Source organism: Malaclemys terrapin, chromosome 7 (genome assembly GCF_027887155.1).
Source record: "Malaclemys terrapin pileata isolate rMalTer1 chromosome 7, rMalTer1.hap1, whole genome shotgun sequence".
Taxonomy (NCBI): domain Eukaryota; kingdom Metazoa; phylum Chordata; order Testudines; family Emydidae; genus Malaclemys; species Malaclemys terrapin.
In genome coordinates this window covers 111,860,656-111,866,655 of record NC_071511.1, presented here as the reverse complement: position 1 = coordinate 111,866,655, position 6,000 = coordinate 111,860,656, and positions in this window count along the sequence as shown.

Genomic DNA, 6,000 nt, shown 5'->3' with positions numbered 1-6,000 from the left:
CAGGATGGGCAGGCATGGTGTCCCTAGCCTCTGTTTGCCAGAAGCTGGGAATGGGCAACAGGGGATGGATCACTGGATTACCTGTTGTGTTCATTCCCTCTGGGGTACCTGGTATTGGCCACTGTTGGAAGACAGGATACTAGGCTAAATGGACCTTTAGTCTGACCCAGTATGGCCGTTATTATGGTCCCTCTTGTAAAATTCAGTCTGACAGTTGATCATCATAATCATTCAGCCACGATAAACAGTGAAGATGAAATCCTGGTCTCACTGAAGTCAATGGCAAAACTCCCACTTGACTGAGAGCTAGGATTTCACCCAGATAGTTTTATAGTCTCATGAGCCAGATCCTCAGATGGTGTCAGTTGGCATAGTTACATGGTCTTCCGTGGAGTTATACTGACCTACACCAGCTGAGGATCTGGCCCTTGTATCTCCACATTGGCCTGGCCAATTCACCCAGAATATCCTTCTGGACCCCACCGTGCATACCAATTTGTAGGATAAAAGAACTGTCCCTAAGTGTTACCCCTCTAACAACTTGCATCTTTATAATGGAAAGGTTGTTGTATGCTTACAGCCCAGATAAATATAAACACCTTTTGCAAACCAGAGCTATATATAAAAAAATAAAATGAAAAAACCTTGCTATATCTTTCAGTTATATCATACAGAAATAGGTCATTGTAATACTATATGGTTTTATGCCACTAATTTTAAACTTGCAAAATGTACAACCATATTATGCTGTTTCCCATTAATGGGACCTCTACAAAGGAATGTTTTTTAAATTTCAAACTGAACTCATTTTCTTTAAAAGTAAAATCATATTCTACATTTAAGAACTGACATACTTATAGAATGTGTCGTGTTTTGCTCCTCTGACATATTTGCAAAACGCATAAGCAGAAATTACTCTAAAATAAGAGATCCTTTTCAGTTTCCATAAAAACTGTTTGATTTTCATTAAAACAGAATATATGAATTTCTATGCTACTTTCATATTCTCCCCCCATCCCCAAGCTATCAATGTGAGTTATTATAACCTCAGGAATATATACTTCTGATGATAAACATTAGCTTGCTGGGTTGCATTTATGTTGTGCTGTAGCTCAGGTGGAGAAATCTGAAATTGTTAGTTTTAATAACCTATGTTTTCTTCTTTAGATTAAATATATATGAAGGAAGGGGAAATTTTTATAGTGTGTGTGTGTGTGTGTGTGTGTGTGTGTGTGTGTGTGTGTGTGTGTGTGTGTGTGTGTGTGTGTTATTGGGGACCTGGTAATAGCCCCTACATTTAGCCTGGCTAACACTTTCCATTATAAAATATTCTTGTGACCTTTTATTTGACTAGCGCTACCATCTCCATTGTTTGCAGAAGGCCTTTGACTTTTGCTAAGGAGAAAGCCCCTGGTGCAGAGAAGTGCCTTTTCTTTGTCCCAGGAAATTCCATTCCAGTTTAGCTGAGCAATAAACTTTTCAAAAGTCACCATTTCCCTCTATTGTGTCACCAACAAATTATTTTGGCATGATGCCAAAATAAATGGAGGAGAACATTCTAATTTAAGGTCATACCCATGCCACCATCAAAACAGTGACAGTAGAAGCACACACTGTACTGGGAACCCCAGAAATAGACAGCCTCTCCAGAAGGAGTTCAGAGAAAGCCAGCCCAGGCTTCTCCATCAGTGCCCACTATGGGGGCACCAAATGGGTAAGGGAGCTCCCCCAGCCTCCTGAGAGAAAGAAAGATTCCTCCTGGGCCCACCACATAGCCTCAGAAACCCAATTCCTGCCATCCCCATGGTGATAGCCTTCTGCTGCCAGCTTAATGCTATTACTCTCATAGCTCAGGCTGGACTGCACTGCTACAGGCTCAGGTTCAAATCCTGTGGATGGTGTGAAAAACCTAAATTCTGGCATTTACTCACTTTCAAGTGTTTGACTTTGCAACCTAAACAATTCATACACAGATGCGATTTTCAAGCTGAAGGGGTCACTGCTCCAAACAAGTTACCTATATTCAGAAGCACCATTTTTCCTCTGATCTTTTCTGTTTTGCTGTGTTTGCAGGGTGTAGAGCAAAGGTGCTCCGATTGTGCGCTGCAGAGAGCTGGCTGGTCAGATGGCGCTGTGTGCTGCTCCGTGTTTCCAGCTGCTGAATAAAATTAAAAGGCAGCTAAAAATACATTTAATTCCTAACTGCTGTCGCTTGTGCACATTAGCGATGGCTGCAGGTGCCACAGAGCTGTTAAGCAGTTGCAAGAGGGAGTGTGGGTGGATTCAAATGATTGAGAAAGACAGGTATGGGCCACACTAAGAAATTTAGGTTGAGAATCCCTGATGTTGATAGCGGAGCATCTGACATCTTTCATCATCTTCCTTGCCTATAAAGAAATTACAGTGTTGCTTAACAGTGTGTCAGAAAAAGCCTAAGAGTATTGTCAATGCCTCTGTTCCAGTAGACTGATTTTATGGGGAAATGACTCTTCAAGGCATGTTAAATTTAACATGCAAGTCCCCTGGGGCAGAGACTGTCTTTTGTTCTACGTTTGTACTGCACCTAGCACAATGGGATCCTGGTCTATAACTGGAGCTCGCAGACACTATGGTAAGATAAACAATAATAAAAATAAAAAAAATCCACAGAGAAATTTTGGTCAAGAATGACAATTGTTTTTGCAGTGAGCTTTTAAACATTGCTTTCTTCGTAGAGAAGGAAAATTAAATAGGGTCTATACTTTACCCAAATATTTAATATTGGAATATTTTCAAGTGCTCCAGTTCTAATCATTGAGTTCTTGCTTTCATTACTCTTCTGTTTATGTCTTTTATAATAAATCTAACCTACCTATTTTTGTCCCACCAGCTGTTTCCAATCTCTTAGCCAGAAGGGTAACACTGTACTATAAACTTCTTCATTTCCAAAGAATGCATGATCTGTTAAACCAAAGGCTTTGGACAGGGTCACTAAATGCTACCCCAGCAATCCTATCAACACAGAGTATCTTTCTTATGTGGACACCTAATGGATTTTTCATTGCTGACAGAATCAAACAGCTCCTTGATCCTTAGGGCGTGGGGTGGAATCATCAAAAAGCGTTAGTGAAGCTAATATTTTAAAAGATCCTTTCAAGAGATCTCCAGTCTCTTGGGCGTGCTTGTCAGCATCTCCCACATTAAATAAAAAGCAGCTTCGTCATCCATGGAGGTTTCAAAGAAAAGCTTGAACATAATTCAAAGTTGCCAGGACTGCAAGCTTCATAAGATGGTATGCTATACATCACCGTGTACAGACACTAAATCCTTCCAAGCCAAAGGGGAGCAAACAATTCCGTGGAGTAAGATCTCTCTCCCAACTCAACCGCTCTCCTGGATGGTGGTCCCAATATACGTATATATCTCCTTCAGTCATTCTAATTAAAAGAATTATAGATCATTTTTGCTTTCTGATGTAAAGATTTCACAGATCAGTTATGCAGGTGTGCAACACACCAACGGCAGTGATACTGCAGTCTGTGTCTTTGCAAAGGGTGGAAAGAGCTTATAGACAGCCAATGGTGCTATGGGGAGTCTTCTCTCACTGCATGCTGGGAAACACTGGTCCAAGAGGATTCTCTCCCTGGCAGAACAAAGTGTGACTTGGTGCTTGGATATGTCCAGTGGATCTAAAAAACACAGTCCAGCCATCCTGTAGTGGGGTATTTAGCAGGTTCTGGTTATTACTACAAGCCAGGCTGTGTGGCACAGTAAATGTACTTGCCTACTATGTTCTTTTACCATATGGTGCAGTATCTCCATTCCAATCCCAGCCATGCCAGATGAGAATGCCAGGATGGGGCTTAAAGGCCAAAGGACATATGTATGTGCATACGCTCCCGAACCCAGCAATGGCTTCTCTGCACACCTTCCTGTGCAGATTACTCATGCTCCTAGCAGAAGTAACTCACTCTCTGTGCTGGAGCCAGAACATGAGATCTCACTGCTTTCAGGGGTGATTAAACCACCTTTCTCTGCACTGGTTAGAATTTGACCCATTGTGTTATATTCACAATGACAAGGACCATTTCCTCTGCAGTCTCCAGTGTTTTTATACACTCAGCCGCTATAAATCATGTGAGGCTGAAACAAGCCCCCCCCCCCCCCCCAAAATGCTCCTCCCCCTATTGTCTTTCCAGGACTGTTAAGGGGGTATTTTGGGGTAGATTCAGCTATAGGCTTCAACCTACATTTAAGGAGGAGGTTCATTTTAAAAATGGAATTTTGAAGGCCCCTTTGTCCTTAGGGTCTATTAACGTTTCTTGATAAAAATGAAAATCTGGCAGTTTGGTTTCATGTTATTTCAAGCTGTAGCACCTCATCCAGCAGCAACTCTTCACAGCATTTTTTGTTTGCAGCATGAAAATGGCCAATAAAACCGTTAGTTCCACTGACGCACTAATCCTTCCAATGTCAATACAGAGGTTTCCTACACTTAGGGTGACCAGACATTATCGGTTCCATCCCAATATTAAGGGCTTTGTCTTATATAGGCAACTATACCCCACCCTGGAAAAAAAAAGGCCCAATTTTTCACATTTGCTATCTGGTCATCCGACCTACACTTGCACAGTAATAGGCACCCAACAAGCCAATCCAAGGTCTACAGGAAGAGTGAATTCTAACGGTTCTGAAGTTATATCACCTTGAAAATAGCACACTCAGTGAAGGAGTCTTATTCCCTATATGAGACATGATAGGTTATTAAAAGAAAATATGGACAGTCAAGGCAATAGAATAATGCTTTCAATCTGCCTCATGCACAGTAGCTGCATTGCATAGTCATTACACATTAGCTCTATCAGAGTTGTCAGTGGACATGCTGTCAATGCTGCAGGGCTAACAACAGACATATCCTTTTACACTATTTTCATGGTGTAGATATTTTTCACATTATTCCCTACAATAGACTGGAAACTGACAGAACAAACCAATATGTCTTTTCCCTCTCTGACTTCTGTAATACTTAGCCATAAGTATCACAGCACAAATGATAGGAGATTATTCACTTTAAGATCCACGGCCATCAATGCCTAGACAAAAAGAGGGTGAGCAGTGTCAGCTGCATATGGGGCTGATTTTCAGGAATGCAAGTGCTGGTCTCCTGCGGAGAGGAACTCATTGGTCACTTTTGGACTCAAGCATTCAGCCCCTCTGAAAAAAAAAAATCAAGCCATTCGTTTGTGTTCAGAGCAGCAGCACCTCTGTAGCAGCACTGGTTGGCTATCCCCTTAAGGGTCCTCTTGCTCCACCAAAGAGAGAAAGAGTTTGCCAGTGTCAAACCCCGCATTGAGGCCAATGGTGCAGCACCTACCTGTGTGTGATTATACCAACACTTAAGCAGGAGCGTCACTATTAGAGCTACTCAAAAATGGGCTAAAGTTTTCATGGAAAATTTTCAAATTTTCCCAACTATTTCTAGTAACTATAGTCCTGTGAATACTCCTTTATAGTCAATACATGCACGTCTCTCTCTTAGGTACTTATGTGGCCCCCCCATCGCTGTAGTAGTGGAGTGCCTCATAATCTTTTATCAGAGGGGTAGCCGTGTTAGTCTGAATCTGTAAAAAGCAACAGAGGGTCCTGTGGCACCTTTAAGACTAACAGAAGTATTGGGAGCATAAGCTTTCGTGGGTAAGAACCTCAAGCTCCCAATACTTCTGTTAGTCTTTTAACATTTATCTTCAGAACACCCCTGTTGTCTCCATTTTATAGATAGAGAGATGAGGTATAGAGAGGCTAAGGCCCACTTCCAGAAAGGGACTTAGGTATTGCAATGTTTAGAATCATGTCTAACTTTTAATGCCTGAGGGAAGGCGGGGGGGAGGGGGGGGGGGAAAGTCACAGGAACAACTTTGTGATCCACACAGCCTGAGTTGGGGGCTTAGGTGAGCCGCCTAAGCCAAGCAATGGGAGATGCCGAGGTGAGCAGTGTGCTGTAAGCCCCGCCCTTTTAACATA